The sequence below is a fragment of the Geotrypetes seraphini genome, chromosome 1 (assembly GCF_902459505.1).
Source record: "Geotrypetes seraphini chromosome 1, aGeoSer1.1, whole genome shotgun sequence".
Taxonomy (NCBI): domain Eukaryota; kingdom Metazoa; phylum Chordata; class Amphibia; order Gymnophiona; family Dermophiidae; genus Geotrypetes; species Geotrypetes seraphini.
Window position 1 is genome coordinate 340888036 of NC_047084.1, and position 17735 is coordinate 340905770.

At 41.4% G+C, this 17735-nt stretch overlaps 1 protein-coding gene across 6 annotated transcripts in view; it reads left to right on the forward strand.

The window, feature by feature from the left end:
• SLC4A4 (solute carrier family 4 member 4) overlaps positions 1-17735 on the forward strand; it is a 534858-nt gene that overhangs the window by 95042 nt on the left and 422081 nt on the right. The window contains exon 1 of one of the 6 annotated variants that reach the window (XM_033961212.1): positions 8562-8644. The exons of the other annotated variants lie outside the window; for them this stretch is intronic. The gene's annotated coding sequence lies outside the window, so the exon portion shown is untranslated. Of the gene's footprint in view, positions 1-8561; positions 8645-17735 lie in introns of those variants that run through there. 6 annotated transcript variants of the gene reach the window in all.

Consider the following 17735-nt stretch of genomic DNA (forward strand, 5'->3'; position numbering starts at 1 on the left):
TTTTTACTGCACCGTCTAGGGTATACGGATCTGCAGGGTTTGTTGGTGGGCGAGCCATTGTAGTTTCCAGTACCTCTGGATTTGCTCGCCCAGGGGTCGATCATCATGGAACTTTGTCCCACTTTGGTCTTATGACCTAAATTAACCCCCCCCCCCCAAAAAAAACCCAAAAACCCAATCATAGCTACGGTGTAAGGGTCATTTTTCTTTGATTATGCCCTTCCAGGTGTATAATTCCCTTCACTGCAAGTACCAGCCATTGATTGTTACAGGGACCAGGTGTCTCAGTCTTTGTTTGCTTATAAATTGGGTGTAGTTCGATTCCTCCAAGGAGTACAGCATTTTCGTCAACCTGTTTTGTGAATTCTGTCAAGACTAGAGTCTTAGCTTAGTTCTTGGGAGTTTACAGAAGGCCTCATTTGAACCTTTATCTAATGAGACGCTGAAGGATGTGACATTGAAAACGTTGTTTCTTGTACCCATAGCTTCATCACGGCGGATTTTCTGACTTCCAGGTCTTCTACTGCAGAGATTCTTTTTTCGATATTACGGATTCTGGGGGGTCACTGCAGACAGTACCATCGTTTCTTCCTAAAGTGGTATCAGTCTTTCATGTCATCCAGTCTCTCTTCCTTCCTGCTTTCTGGGAGGAGGACTGAAGGGCGTACTTCTCTTCATGGTGTTTCCGGGATGTGCGTAGAATTCTTCTACACTATCTACAGGTTACTAATAACTTTCAACATTCACATCACCTCTTTGTCTTATTCGCGGGACGCAACAAAGGTATGGCAGCGTCCAAAGCTTCCATCGCTCGATGGGTCAATGAGACCATTGCTTTTGCTTACTTGATGGTAGGGAAGCGGTTGCCGGAAGAAGTTCATGCTCATTCAACCAGAGCGATAGTTACTTCCTGGGCTGAGTCCAGAGGTTTTTCCTTATGGGTGATTTGTCATGAGGCTACTTCATCTTCTAAGAATACATTTTCTAAGCATTACCGATTGCATGTGGCACTGCATGTGGAAACTGCCTTTGGTGCTTTGGTCATTACGGAGGCGACGTTCGATTCCCACCCAGATTGAGGATTGCTTTGCTACATCCCACTGGTCTCTGGATTCATCTGCTGTTGTTGCTAAGGAAGGAAAAATTATGTTCTTACCTGTTAATTTTCTTTCCTTTAGACACAGCAGATGAATCCAGAGCCCCACCCTTTTTGGATATTGTCTGTTGGTTTATCTTTTGCAAGTTTCTGAAATTTTGTTATACTTGCTAATTGTATTCTGTTTTCTTACCTTTGAACGTGATTATGGGAAAGAAGTTTATGGGAAAGAAGTTTTTTACATGCTAAGCATATTACTGGTTTTGGATGCTTGGGCAAGGAGCAATACTGAAGACACAGAAGGGTGCCAGTCAATAAGACCACCTATTAATCAGTTTCTCTATCTCCACCTGCTGGTAGATGTGTGCTATCCACTGGTCTCTGGATTCATCTGCTGTGTCTAAAGGAAAGAAAATTAACAGGTAAGAACATAATTTTTCCTTATAAAAATGTTAAAAAGAACAGGCCAAAAACAGAACCTTGAGGCACACCACTGGTAACATCCCTTTCCTCAGAGCAATCTCCATTGATCACTACCCTCTGTCGTCTTCCACTCAACCAGTTCTTGATCCAGCCCATCACTTTGGAACCCATCCCGAGGGCACTCAGTTTATTTATTAGAGGTCTGTGTGGAACACTGTCAAAGGCTTTGCTAAAATCTAAATACACAAACATCTAATGCACATCCTCTATCCAATTCTCTGGTCACCCAGTAAAAGAAATTGATAGATTTGTCCGACAAGACCTACCTCTAGTGAATCTATGTTGCCTCCGGTCCTGTAATCCACAGGATTCCAGAAACTTAACCATTCTCTGTTTTAAGTGTTTCCATTAATTTGCTTACCACAGAAGTAATTTCCATTAATTTGCTTACCGGCCTGTAATTCCCTATTTCTTCCTTACTTCCACTTTTGTGAAGAGGGACCACATCTGCCCTTTGCCAGTCCTCCAGTACCACTCCTGACTCTAGAGACTCGTTGAAAAGGTTAGTCAGCGGAGCTACTAAAACTTCCTTAAGTTCCTTCAGCACCCTCAGATGTACAGTACTCCCCCGAAATTCGCAGGGGTTCTGTTCCACTATGCAATTACTAGCATGCTAATTTTATAGACTAGCAAATAGCGCGTAAAGGCCAATTTGAACAACCATCACCCGTGTAAGTGCGCCTATTCTATACATTAGTGCATGCTTCTGGCATTTAAATTTAGTCACCCTTTATAGAACCACCTTTTTATATGTTTGTACTCCGACAGTTACAATTCCGAGAATATCTTTCTTTATGACATCAAGTGAAGCCAAAGTTTTGTTTGCTTTGGTGTGCCTGTGTAATAACAAATTGCCCTGCACTTGTTCCTATGCATCAGTTCTCTAACGCTAGTCACAAAATGAATTAAATTTAGTAAAAGAGTTTTGCCTCCGAATTGTTTGACTTCTGTTTCATGTATTTGCTGAAGTCTTTACAAGATGTAAACCCACATATTCATGTTAGATGGTACAATGAATAAAAGGTATTGTGCACTGAAAGCATGACAAAAGAGAGAGGTGGTTCTAGTTGTAATCTGAAGGAAGATTAAAAGACAGAAATATTCTGATTGTAAGCAGGGCGATATACTGTATAATACCAGAGGAATGGTGTAAATAAAGAGAAGGATGAGAAGCACAAAGCAACTTGTCTAAAATGAGTGGGTAGTGAATGAGAATGATGAGAAATGAGGAGGAGTAAAATCTTTATATGTGAAAGTAGGCTGAATAATTATATACCAAGGAGCCAGAAAGATAGTGTGGAATATAAATCTTGTAAATAAATAAACAGAAATAAAGAGGTGGCATGGAAATAGGGTAAAGGGGAAGGGACTTGATAGACTGCTTTGTCAGTGTGGTTTACACAATCAAAGTGGTTTACTTGGGGTAATGAAATGTTAAGTGACTTGCCCAGAGTCACAAGGAACTGCAGTGGGAATTGAACCCACAACCTCAGGGTGCTGAGGCAGCTGCTCTATCCATTCCTACTACTAAGCCATTCCTCCACAATAGTGAAGAAAATGATGGAGAATGCAAGTAAAAGGGTTCTGTAGTGACCACTTCCAAGAGGTGAATGAGCATTCACTTTCCATGTGTATTCAATCCAATGCTTCTCTTCCAAATAGCTGCCCACCATGGTACAGTTGATGCTGTAGTTACAGTATACATACTGTAGAAAACTCACATTCACCCTCCTGGCCCCGCTGATTACGATCGGAGCAAGAGGGAGCCCAAACACTCTTGCCCTGTGAGCCGGGACCCTCCCCGACAACATCAGGGCAAGAGGAAACCCAAGCCCTCTTGCCTGAGCCGCGCCCCCCCTCCCCCCCCCCGCCGATGACGATCGGGCCAGGAGGGACACCAAGCCCTTCTGGCCAGGCAACCCCCCCTACCAAACCCGGCCCATGTGCCTAAGGCCCCACCCATAGGAGGGGCCTAAGGCTACTGGGCTGATTCCGGTTGGCCCAGGCACCTCAGGCCCCACCTGTGGGCGGGGTTTGAGATGCCTGGGCCAATCAGGCCCTAAGGCCAGCCATTTGAGGGATGGCTGGCCTGCCAGATGGACAGGCTTGGGACCTGTCTGTCCGGCCAACGTTTCTCAGGTACAGGGGGTGTTGGGGGTCGGGTCGATGGAGGGGGTATCACGGGTCGGTGGGTTGGGGGAGGTTTTCGGCGGGCCGATCAAGGGGGGCTTGAGTCGGAGCTGGAGGGCCTGGGATCCCTCCTGCCTGGATCTTAGTGGGGGTGGGGGTTAGGGGGGGGTCACCTGGCCAGGAGGGCTTGGGGTCCCTCCTGGCCGGATCATTATCGGCAGGGGGGGGGCACGGCTCGGACAAAAGAGCTTGGGCTCCCTCTTGCCCCGATGTTGTGGAGAAGGATCGTTGCTGGCCAGGCAAGAGGGCTTGGGCTCCCTCTTGCCCCGATGTTGTCAGGGAGGGTCGTGGCTGGCGGGGCAAGAGGACTTGGGCTCCCTCTTGCCCCTATGGTTGTCGGGGTGGGGGAAGTGGGGGTGGGATGGATTCTGTAACCGGTGTTGTTTTTGACAGACACCGGTTACAGAATCCAGTTTTTAGGCGAAGGACTGGCTCTTCCTTCGCCTAAAAGCTCTTGTGGGCGTTTGGGAGTTAGGCTTTTTTTTAGGTTGATTATATGTTGTTAGTGTAGACGTAGTGGTGGTCTGGGCATTTAAACAACTGAACGTAGAGGCAGGCCATTATTAAAAAAACCTCCTTTTGGACTTTTTTTTTTTGATAATGGATATTTTCCCTGCTTCTACTTTCAAAGTTTAAGGCCTTAGGCCAAAAGGGGACTTAGACATTGTTTTTTATTATCCCCCTCTATATTCTTTTTTGCAGTTCTGGATTGTTACATAAATACAGTAGCATAGAAGAGTGCATGTAAAGAGGTTTCCAGCACACTGACGGAGTGCTGAAGTGGAGCCACTCAGCTGCTGCACCTAGGGCTTGTGCTGCAATCCTTTCAGGCGTGTACCCTCTTATCTGTTATGCCCTACTTAATTTAGATAGTAGCATAATGATGTATTAGGCATGCTCTGTTCCATCTGTTCTTAAAACTTGAGTGAAAATTAGCATCATATGTCTATCAAGCATACGATACTAGATTATAGGATATTCCAGTATATTTGAATATCAGCTCACTATGGTCTAAGTAAAGCATATATGCTTAACACCATCTAAAATGCTGGTATAAAATATATAAAATATTCAAAAAGGGACTGGATGACTTCCTGGAAGCGAAGGGGATAACAGGGTACAGATAGAGGTTTACCTTACAGGACATTGAGTGAATAGGGTATGGACAATTTAGGTTAGGTAGGGAACACTTTCAGGTCATGGACCTGGAGGGCCGCCGCGGGAGCGGACTGCCGGGCACGATGGACCCCTGGTCTGACCCGTCAGAGGCAATGCTTATGTTCTTAATCTGTTTGTGAAATGATTCCTATATTTCTTATGTATTGCTTAGAATATATATTATGAATTTTTAATATTTTGTGTTAATTTATATAATTGTGTTTATATATGTTGCAAGCCACTTGCAGGTCTAAAAGGGCAGGGTATAAGACTAGATTAGATAGGTGTCTGCTTTGCTGACATGCAGGCTGGCATAATGTGGCCAGTATGTTCTTTTTGTTTCTTGCTATAGTTGAATAAATCTGATCAGTTTTGTTGATCGAGTAGAGAATTTAATCCAAGCCCATGCGCAAGATGTGATGTGCTTGGATTTCAGAATAATGTGATAACTAAACTACTTTAGCAAATGTTTTGATACTGTACTGTATTGGAAGCTCATAAATAAATTGAGCAACCTAAGGTGAGCCACAAGAATACCAGACTGAATTAGAGACTGGTTGAGTGAGAGATATTAGAAAGAGGTGTTAGGATAATGTTTTAGTACTTCGAGTGTTCTTGATAAACTAGCAGGAGCTTTGAGATTTAGCTACTTAGGCTAAAGAAACACAGGCTTGTTTCTGTGCTCTTGTTTGCTTCAAAGCCTTTTGGTTCTATCATGAAAAAGCCATTTTCTTTCTGTATCAGACTTTGCCCAGCAACAACACCTGTACCATTTACCTTTCCTCACATATGAGATCCCATCAAGGAGTAATTCTGCAGTCTCTTATCTATACAGAGACCATCGTACCAGGGCCCGAGGAAGCAAACCACCAGTCCAAGGAAGGATGGGCTCCCATCCACGAAAGAACACACCCCCATAGATGCTGGGAAACAGCAAGCTTATTTACAGAAAAATAAAGACTTCCTAGAAACATTTCAGATAATTTCAAGAGAAAATTAAAAACTCATATTAGGATCAATAGGTCTTATTGTCTTTATGTAAATAAACTGTAGACAAGTTTTTATGACATCTAGCTCTAGAATAAAGGAGGAAGAAACATCACAGGCTAAATTATACTTTATCTGCAGCAACTGAAAAAAAACAACCTAAATTGGTAAAGTAAGTACTTATCTTTTGGGGATCAGGTTTAGACAGGAATTTCTAGATTGTGCAGACTTACTAATGGGTAACTTGTGCTAATACATCAGAATTGTAATATATTTAGTAATCTACTGATGACCTTTAATGTCTCATTATATTCCACACATATTTCACACTAACATGCTTTACAAAAGTAGCATAACGCATGGAGTACAAGGATCTCTCCTGGAGCTAATTTTTCTCAGCATCTTTGTCACTGATATACAAGAGGGGGCTAACAGAGTCTTTTTGGAGATGGCCCTAATTCTGCAGCTGAGTATATACTCGAAAATAAGTTGATCTGAGTATAAGTTGAGACCCCCCTTTCCCCCCCCAAAGGAGGAAAAATGGTTGACTTGAATATAAGTCGGGTGGCTTAATATTCAAGTGTCCTGCCCTGTCAGGCTCTGTACCCAGCCTCCTCCCTGCCAGGTTCTGCACCCAGCCCCCTTCCCTCCATCCCTCCCGTGTCAGGCACTGCACCCAGCACCCTTCCTTCCTCCCTTCCCCTGTCAGGCTCTGCACCCAGCACTCTTCCTTTCTCCCCTTCCCTGTCGGGCTCTGCGCCCAGCACCCTTCCATCCTCCCCTCCCCTGTCAGACTCTGCACTCTCCCTCCCAGACTCTGCCCTCTGTCCCTCCCCTCCCTGCCCTGTCTTCATACCTCTGCCAATCTGGTGGAGGTGCAGTGGGTCCTCTACTGATCACTGGTGGAGGTGCAGTGGGCAGCAGCGAGAATTCACAGGAGCCATTAAGGAAGCCGCTCAGCGCCGAGAAGCAGCGCCAAATCGCGCTGCTGCTCGTGCAGCTCAGATGGTGAAATTGGATGGTGCAGCTGGTTAGCAGCGGGGCAGGAGTTTGGAAAGCTTGCTTCTGCCCGCTGCACTTCCACCAGAGATTGGCAGAGGACCCGCTGCACCTCCACCAGATTGGCACAGGTATGAAGATAGGGCAGGGAGGAGGAGGGGGGCAGAGCCTGATGGCGGCAACCTTAAAAAATTCTGGGAGGGGGCATTGACCCGAATATAAACCAGGAACCCAATTTTTGGCCCCAAAATCTCGGTTTATATTCGAGTATATACGGTACTTGAAGGAAAAGATAAAATGTGATCAAGAAAGCTTGAGGAAAGGCTGAGAGTTTGGCAGCTAAGCTCCAGTGCAAAAAAAGAGTAAGATACCATATTTTGAGTGTAGTGATACAAGAGAGCAGTATATGATGAGTGTCAAGAGAGTAAAAGAGTATGACATAGCAGTGGCTAGAGTCAGAGGAATAGTCCAAGTTTTCCAAGTTTTATTAAAAATTTGATAAAAACACATATAATTTCTAAGTGATTTACATTTTAAAAAATGGTACATAAAAGATAACATATAGACAATACTGATACCAATATTAACTTACAAGAGACACTAAGAAAAAGGGAAAGAACTACAATTTTTAAAAGAAAAGGAACATTCAAGGTAAGTAGACTAAGGAAGGGGATTTAGCATTATAAGGCTAGTTTCTTGTTGTTGAAGAGTCTATATATCACTGTAAATGGATAATATAAAACTAAGAGTTCACCCATTTCAGACTTAATTCTGAAAGGCATCATTAAATAGAAAACTTTTAAATGTATCTAATTGGTTTTCTTCTCATTAAAAAGATGGAAGACGATTCCAAATTTGTCGTGCTGTTATAGAAAAAATCTCTGCTCTTCTTGTATTTATGATTTTCAGAGATCTACTATTGTTAAAAGGGATTGTTAAAAGGTTTTGTTCTGCAGATCTAAGTGTTCTTAATGAGGCGTAAGGCAACAATAGTCTGTCAATAATGCCGGATTTTGAACGTCAGGAGTGCTAATTTGAAAGTTATCCTATGGGGAATTGGCAGCCAGTGACATTTTTCAAGAGGGGTGTAACGTGATCAAACTTTCTATTGCTGTGTTTTGAATAATTTGTAAACGTCCTATTTCTTTTGGGGGCAAGTTACTGTATGGGAATTGCAGTAGTCCAGTTTTGAGATGACCAAAGTATCTATATTAAGGGATTCTGGATCAAGTACTTTTGTTAGAGATCTAATCATTTTTAATTTACAGAAACAGTTTTTGACAGTTGAACTGATCTGATTATGTAAGGAGAGGTATAGCCAGTAGAAAAAAAAGGAGGTGATAATTCTGTTGTGTAGATCATAAAACATATGCCTACTTTGATTTATTTATTAGAATGTGAAAAATGTACAAGGAAGCGTAAGACTTTCACAAGACACTGTAGATATTTAAATTCTTATGTTATGTAATAAAAGCTTGTGTTGCAAGTACACCATTCTGGTAGCCCTCTTCTGGATCCCCTGTTTCCTTTCTATATTGTTTTGGTGTTGAGCCCTCCACTACTTCAAATGAGATCTTGCCAATATAATATGTATAGAGGAATTATCACCTCCTCTTTGGTTTCTTTATAGGCTTGATTGCATAAAATCTTCACATACTGTGACTCGATACTTAATGGACTCTTCTTTGCAACAGTAACGGTTGTGAGCGATTTGTTTTGCCCAGTGGGGTGGTAAGTTTTGCCAATTTTTCCTGGTAGGATAGCTTATGTTCTTTCAAACTGACTGGGGATCTTCTGTAGACAATGGTTTTCAAGTCTTTCAACATAATTTCTGTTGGATTCAGGTAAGGGCTTTGACAGAGGCACTTGGGCGCATTCACTGCAAATTTGCTGAGCCATTCCACTGTGGTTTGGACAATTTTTCTGGTGAAAGATGAATCTTCTCTATTACAGAGATTTGGATTTGCTTGTACTTTGCTTCATCCATCTTTCCAACTTCATCTTTACAAGATTTCCTGTTCCTACTTCTGCAAAACATCTCCACAACACAATGTTTCCAGCACCATGCATTACTGTAGGGCTGGCCCAGGGATCAGAGTGATATTTATTTTAAAATTTTATTTTCTGCCTACAACCTAAGCGAATTACAATAAAACAAACACAAAATATTTCACATAATCTTCATGCCCTTGGTGAATTTGTATACTACCCCACCTTCCAAAGGGTATATCAAGGCCTTCCATCTCTTCCCCTCCATAGTCCAGTAACTCCTCTTCCCTATTACACCATAGTCTAGCATTTCTTGTTCTTATGCCATTCCTGATGGTCAACATTTCTTTTCCTCCCTTCCCCTTTTCCTATGATGGCCAGAATCTTATCCCCCCTTACCCACCCCACACTGTGTCCAGTATTTCCTTCCTCTTCCTACTGCCATTGCCACCACCATCTTCCTCTGCCCAAAATTAGTCAGTGTTGCCTCTATGCTGCAGTCCTACAGTACCCCATCTTCTCTGGCTCAGACATCCTATCAGAGGGGACAGGATATGGGGAGGCCTTGAACCCAGGCACATGTTGAAAGGTCTGCCACTGTGCTCATAGCAGCTATGTTCAAATAATTTTTATTGGAACCGAGATAACAAAGGCAATACAAATTCTTAGAATTTTCAAAAGAGAATACAATTCTACCCCCACCAAAGAAAAGCCGTCCCCCACCACTCAAGCCCTACCCCCTACCCTCCCATCCCAAAAGTCGTTCTCTCCACCGCAAAACAATGAACTAACAATGTGGATGTAGACAAACACAAACGGCATAAAATATCAAGAATTTAAAGGACGACTTCGTGCCAAAGGAGTCATAGTATTCCAAAAAGGTTCCCAAGCCTGTTGAAATCGCCCTCGGATAGGAGATCTCCACAATGTCTCTGCGTTCCCACATCAGAAAAGTAATCACTCGAGTCCTCCAAACGGAAAGATCAGACACCTCCACATTCAACCACTTCAGAAGAATGCACTTCAGAGCTATCACTATTGTCCATTTAATAAAGGTGGAAGTTCCCCGCTGTCGGGGATGGTAGCTGGGAAGAACATCAAAACGTAGTAAGGGAGAACGACTTATTTTTATCTTCCAGATAGTTTCAATAAATGAGAAGACGTGGTCCCAAAAGGCTGCAACCAAGGGACAAGCCCAAAATATGTGGCCCAAATTTGTCTCTGGGCAAGAACATCGAGAGCACTGAGCAGAGGCCCGAAAGTGAGCCAAATGTGCTCTCTTAAGAGAAATATATAGATGTAACACTAATTTACAATGCTGCTCCCAAAAAGTCATATTTCCATAAAACACTGAACCTCTTAAGAGCCCTGGCCCAAGCATCCTGTAGTTTATGATGGTCAAGCAAAGGGGATTCATCCTTCAGGTAAGGTGAAATTTAAGCTGCTGAGATCCAATAGTGTAGGCCTCAGACAACAATTTGTGGCGACGTGCAGCTAAGTTTCCCGATGGCAGACATTGTATATAACTCATAGCAGCTATAAAATACTGCTTCCTCTTAATTCTGCAGGCCTATGCAGATCCGTAATCTTCTTAGAGAAAAGGCCAGCCAGCCTTGAGGATGGTGTTAGCAGAATGATGTGATGTGCTGTGCTTGTTTTATACCACACATTGCTCAGTACTGAGACTAGGAGAATCCACTGTGGTCTTATTAGACCACAAAACCTTCTTTCACATTGTGCAGTGTCCCTTAGACTTTTCTTGGGAAACGCTGTTTGATGACACACATGACTTTTCTTCTACGGTAGCTTCCTTTTGCCCCATTCTTCTCTTATTGTAGGTCTTGTTAAAGTAATTTTTGGTACCAGAGTTAATATGGTTTAGCTGTGACCAAGGGTGTAAAGACTTACTTTTAATTACTTTTTGAATATTATTTAATTGTTCTTTCAGGTCAAAAGTATAGAGTCTGTAATGTACATCAATAAAGCAAATTCCTTCTTTAATTTATTTTGAATAGTATTTTTAGATAGCAGCATGTGAGAAATATACATGAGTGAGAAAACTTTGATAGGGCACTGTATAACTTAGAGGAGATGATAGGCAAAACGGACATCAAAATGGCAGACGACTAATGTGAGCAAGTACAAAGTGTGATGCATGTTGGAAAGGAACCTGAACTATAGCTATGTATTGCAGGGTTCTACGTTAGGAGTCGCTGCCCAGGAAAATGATCTAGGTGTCATTCTTGAGGATATGTTGAAACCCTCGGCTCAATGTGTTGTGGTGGTGGTTTCTAAGAGGGCAAATAGAATGTTAGGAATAATCAGGAAAGTAATCAAAAACAAAGATGAAAATGTTATAATGTCCTTGTATTGCTCTATGGTACGGCCACACCTCGAATACTGTGTGCAATTCTGGTTGCCATATCTTAAAAAAGATATAGCAGAATTAGAAAAGATACAGAGAAGGGTGATAAAAATGCTAAAAGGGATGGGACAACTTTCCTATGAGGAAAGGCTAAAGAAGCTAGGACTCTTCAGCTTGGAGAAGAGACAGCTCAGGAGTGATATGATAGAGGTCTATAAAATACTGAGTGGAGTGGAAAGGGAGGCGTGAATCATTTGTTTACTCTTTCCAAAAATACTAGGACTAGGGGTCATGCGATAAAGCTAGTAAATAGTAGATTTAAAACAGACTGGAGAAAATATTTCTTCACACAATGTGTAATTAAACTCAGAAATTTGTTGCTCCAGAATATGGTGAAATCAATTGGCTTAGCAGGGTTTAAAAAAACTTTGGATAATTTCCTAAAAGAGAAGTTAATAGGCCATTATTGAGATGGCGTGGGGAAATCCATTGCTTATTCCTAGGATATCCTTTAAACAATCTCTATTCTCTTTATTATCTTTAATCAACTCAATATCACTTGTAGTCCAATCACACAAGACAACATATATAGTGCCAGAGGGATATCAGATTACCCTCCGAGCAACATAGCTCTAAAGGGTTACTTCCTCATCTTTCCCGTGGGCACATTTGTTTCTATTCTTATATGTTTCTTCTTCTTCACTTTTATATATTAATCTTTCATTTTATAAATATTTTTTCAATAAATAAGTTATTTTATAAATTATTCACTTAGCTTATCTTTCAGCCATTGCTGGAAATCCCCTCAGCCAACGTGTTTCGCTCTCTTTTTCAAGGCAGTGGGGAGGCTCAGTTTCCCAGCTGATGTCTTTCTCCCTGGAAAATGGGCCATACTGGGCTTGATGGACCTTTGGTCAGTCCCAGTATGGCAATTCTTATGTTCTTAAGTAAGATGGGGGTAATGATAGAAAAATTCAGAAACCTCAAAAATATAAATAATATTCAAGAAACAAGTCTTTATCAATAGAAATAAAGATCTAGAAAATTATACCATTGTATGAAGATCCAAAGGAATAGAATTAGGAGTAATATTGGAAAACATTCCTTTACAGAAGGGTACGTGTGTGTGCAAGGGATGGCATTTCAGGAGAAAGTGGTAGGATCAAAATTGATGAACAGAATTCAAGAATTGAAGAAATGGGTACATAGGACCCCATATTAGAGAAGTGACAAGAATTGACAACCTTATCATTACAACACCTATAAAAGATATTGTTTTCAGAATAGCCACAGTAAATGTGCATGAGAAATTTTATATACTATATGTGGTTTCCAATATATGCAAATATATCTCATGCTTATTCAATACTGAAAGTCAGTGCATTTAGGTGTGCTCAGGTCAGGGTTGACAAGGTCTGTGTAATGCATTAGGAAATAAACTGAGCAGACTAGTGAACCTGGCTGTCCTTATTTGCCATCTTATTCTTAGTTTCTGTGTCCGTACCTGTACTATTAGTAGTCAGTATTGTTGGGGGGTGGGGGGAGGGTTGTTCAGTCAGATAATCTTTCTGGTAATAAGTGTAAGCTGATTTTGGAAAGTGTTTTTTCTTTGACTCTGAATTTTGTTTCACTTCAGAAGGTAGACTGTAGTCCTTTTTTTCACCATCTCATTTACTGCTCAAAGAAAATAGAAATGTGATGCTTAAAAGGCATTCAATGTAAATCTAAACTCCGTTAGACAATGGAACAGCCATTGCCAAATTATGACAGCACCAGGAAGAACATAGCTTGACCTTATGTATTCCATCCCTGTATGAAATCAGATTTTAACCACACACAAGAATAGTGAGCTGAAAATCAAGGAACAACATATCCACAGCTAGCCAAGGATATTGATCTTTTTTTAAATGTGTGATTCATGAGGGCTTACCACCAGAGTTATATTGCTGCTTTGCATATACTGTACAGTAGTTGCATTTGGTTAACAGTAAAGGTGATCGTATGCCCCCTCATCAGTAAGGGACTATTGAGTCGTTCTTTTTTTTTTTTTGTAAATCTTTATTAAATTTCCAAACTACCATAGTGCAAACAAACAATTTCAATATACATATGTTTACACAAAATGTGCATTAAACATATAGACATTAATGTATAACTATTTCCCCCCACCCCCACCAAATAATCAGAAAAAGTACATACCTACAGGAAACTCTCCATATATTCCCCAAATGAAATTCCAATGCAAAACCCTCCCCCCTCCCACTCACCCTGGATGTGTATGCTTATGGGTTAATAAAATAAAATCAGTTATCATTCCTTACAGAACTTAGTCAGTGGTTCCCAAACATCCATAAATTTCTTATACCGTCCCTGTGCACATTGGTTCTTATTGTAACATCTATTCCAGTGTTGTATGCTGTCTGGTACTTCCTGTTTTAATCTTCCTTTACAAACATCAGGATGTAACAGCCTGGACTCGGAGGTTTGTAAGTCACTTAAAAACAAAACAGGAATGGTGGTTCATCTTTGTGTTTGTGGTGTTAAGTTATTGTTCTAGACCAGGGATAGGCAATTCCAGTCCTCGAGAGCCACAGGCAGGTCAGGTTTTCAGGATATCCACAATAAATATGCATGAGATTTGCCTCTCCAGGAGGGAGTGCATGCAAATCCATTTCATACATATTCATTGTGGATATTTTGAAAATCTCACCTGCCTGTGGCTCTCGAGGACCGGAATTGCCTACCCCTGTTCTAGACAAATATCACCTTTTGTTTGAGGTGTGCTTGGAATTCCAGGGAGGACGCTTTGGGGTTATTTTTACTTTGCCATTCAAGCTGTTCAAAGATATGTAGCACTTGTGCCACACGGTATTCCCCAGAATTTAGTAAATCCATATGATTTGTGTGTCTGATAGTGTCACATTGAGATGTTGTAAGTGTGCTGTAGAGGGAGCATGTGTATTATTGATTTGCAGCATATGTTAAGTTTCTGAAGGGAAACATTTAATACTAAATTTATTTAATTTTCTATTCCATTCTCCTAGGGGAGCTCAGAACAGTTTACATGAATTTATTCAGGTACTCAGGCATTTTCCCTGTCTGTTCCGGTGGGCTCACTATCTAATGTATCTGGGGCAATGGGGGGATTGTGACTTGCCCAGAATCACAAGGAGCAGCGTGAGTTTGAACCCACAACTTCAGGGTGCTGAGGCTGTAGCTTTTACTACTGCACTACACTCTCCTCTCTGGAGAAGAAACCACATGTTTTAAAATCCTGGAGCTTTATTCTGAGTAGGATGTTTGAACTTGGAGCAAGGTGTATCGATTATTTTGTTTAATTGAGATCTATGACCATAAGCTCTAAGTTAAACTATAGCTGATCTGGAATGGAAGTAAGATGAAATTCTTGATCGATGAATTGGAACTGTGATGTTGAAACACATGTTACTCAGAACAGAGAGATAAGAACTATGGAGCTGATATTCAAAGCAATTTCCGGGTTTATGGAGCCAATGAAAGCAGAGCTGGTTAAGTGTGATATTTAGCACTTAATTGGCTGTGGTGAACCACATAAACATAGAACTGACTTCTATGCAGTCCTCTTTATGCGGTTACTTAGCCAGCTAATCACTTGTTTAGGGCTAACTGGTTATATTCAGTGGCACTTAACCGGATGGTGCTGCTGAAAATGTCTGGTTTGGGGACATTTTGGGGGCAGGGTTGGCACTTGGCTGGTTAAATACCAGTATTCAACACATAACTGACTGTGGTAACCACATAAATAGGATTACATAAAAAGTCTGTGCTATCTTTATGTGGTTCACTTTAGCCAGTTAAGTGCTAAAAATATTTCACTTTTAACTGGCTGTTTTCACTTGTTCCGTAAACCTGGAAATTCAACGCTGAATTTCTGAGGACAATGCTGGCAGCGGTCAGCAAAAACTGATCCCTGCTGGCTGAATATTGGGGGCCCTATGTTTATTGAAAATGTGCCCTTGGAATCTACAGTAACTTGTAAATATTGTTGATATTTATTTATTTATTCGTTTTCTATCCTGTTCTTCCCAGAATGGATTCTTGTGCTAGGCAAGGACCGAAGAAACAGTCTGTGCTCCCCTCAGTCTTTTGTGTGTCACTGGTGATAGAGAATGACACGGTGACAAAATTCATCACCGTTCCCGTCCCCACGGATAACTGCGGGAAACCATCTTCATGTCATTCTTTAAGGAGAGAGGGAAGAATCAGAGTATAATTGGGCACAACCACTGACCCACAACCTTTGCTTTGAAGAATGCTGGTGTAGAAGGATCGAGGTTGAAATAGACACTAGAAAATGACATGGGATTATTTCCCGCGGTTATCCACGGGGACGGGAACGGTGATGAATGTTGTCACCGTGTCATTCTCTAACTGGTGACTTCTCTTCAGAAGCCCAACCTCTCTTGCTGGGCAAGGCACAGTAGAAACACCGCTCCTCAGTGAGGTTACAGTATACCTCATGCGAAGTTTTTCTGTAGGGGAATAGGTATTCAACTGATCACACATAATTGGAAGAACCATGACAGGATTAATTACACTTTTTGGTGGGTAAATGTGTGTACCACATATAAGTATGAGAAAATGATGGCGGAACGTTTGGGGACTAGTAAGTCCTTTAATGATGTATGGAGTCCATTGACTACTTTTGTTGCTTTACAGTAAGGACCATGTTTCTTCCCTTTTCATTAGATTTCTTTACACATCCAGGGAGGGAAATGTACGTTGAGAAGTTAAAATATTTAATTATAATATTGAAATCACATCATATGTATTATTGTGTTAATAATTAAGATGAGGATGGGAGTAAATTATTGTTTAATGTAATAATTGTATAGTTATTAGTGCGTTTTATGCAGTATTTTATGATTTACCAATTGTATTGCACTATCAAAGTTTGAAAATCAATAAAGATTTAAACAAACAAACAAAAAGTTTCTCTGTAGGTAGGAACGAGAGGCTGGCACTATATATAAAAGTTTTTGTGGTGTCTTTATTAAGAATTTTGAGAGTTGGAGTTAAGTTTGATATTTGAAGATAGTCAAAAAAGTAAATGCAGAGTTGGAGCCAATACAGTCCACAAAAACAAGAAAAATGACCCCATGTCAAATACACCAAAACAAGTGGGAAAAGGGACTGTACACGTCAACCTTAGAAACAATATAGTTTATTACTTTTTTTATTTTTTATTTAATTAATTAATTAAATTTTCTATACCATTCTCCCAAGGGAGCTCAGAACGGTTTACATTAATTTATTCAGGTACTCAAGCATTTTTCTCATATGGTTATATGGGTCCAGCAGCAAAGGAAAAGGACTCTATATTTACACATGAGATGTTTTAATGTATAACGGTATTTACTAAACCATATTGTTTCTAAGGCTGATGTGTACAGTCCCTGCCCCACTTGTTTTCTTGTTTTAATGCAGAGTTGGAGCCATTGCTCCCGATGATGATAGCAAGTGAGTCGCAGGCTGTGCACCTGTTTGAAAAGGGTTGCTACTGAGGGATGTGTAATGAGTGAATGAAGCACATTTTGATTGAATTTTTTGAAAGTATGAAGAGTGTTGGGATTTTTGGTTTGAATGACAACTTATCAAAGCATGTTTTGAAAATTGCTTTTAATCAACCCTATGGCACGCAGTACAGTGGGGGAATATTTCTGTATCTTTGTGCCACATTTTCTTGGTCATTGATTGTATACGTCATACAGTTTGTTAACTGCATGGGTAAAAGACTGGCTCAGTGGTAGACTTCAGAGGGTGGTGGTGAATGGCACTCTCTCCGAAACGTCGGAAGTGATCAGTGGTGTGCCCCAGGGTTCGGTCTTGGGTCCGATCCTGTTTAATATCTTCGTGAGGGACCTGGCTCAAGGGCTTCGAGGGAAAATTATTCGCCGATGATGCCAAACTATGCAACATTTGTCTGCTGGTGTTGGAAAATGTGCTGATGTGATGGGAGGTCAACGATGCGGAGATCGATGTTCAGATTGCCAGGTTGAGAGCAGCGCATTGTGAAGAGCTCGGAGGGTGTTCGTCGATGGAAGAGGAGGTGTCTTGCGGGGGCGTCCTGCATACTACCAAGGGCGCAGTCTTTCTGTGTTACCACAGAGACCAACGATGAAGAGCAACTAGTGCCAGCGGCTGATGTAGCCAGAGACGAGGGTAACGGATGCCCACAGCCAATGCAGCATACAGCCGGTACAGCCCTGTTGTACTGTTGCGCCCTGAGACAGCCTGCCTTCTCTCCTTTGCCTGCTATCTTCGGCCGTTGGGCCCCTCCTGCCTCTGTGAACTTTTACTTTTGTCTCGGACCGTTTGCCTTTGGCTGCTTCGGGACTTGTCACTGTCGATGGAACTGACTTTTGCTTCAGTGATCTGCTACCTTCAGCACCCCTTGTAGAGATTTGCCATCGTGCTTGCAGAGGTTGT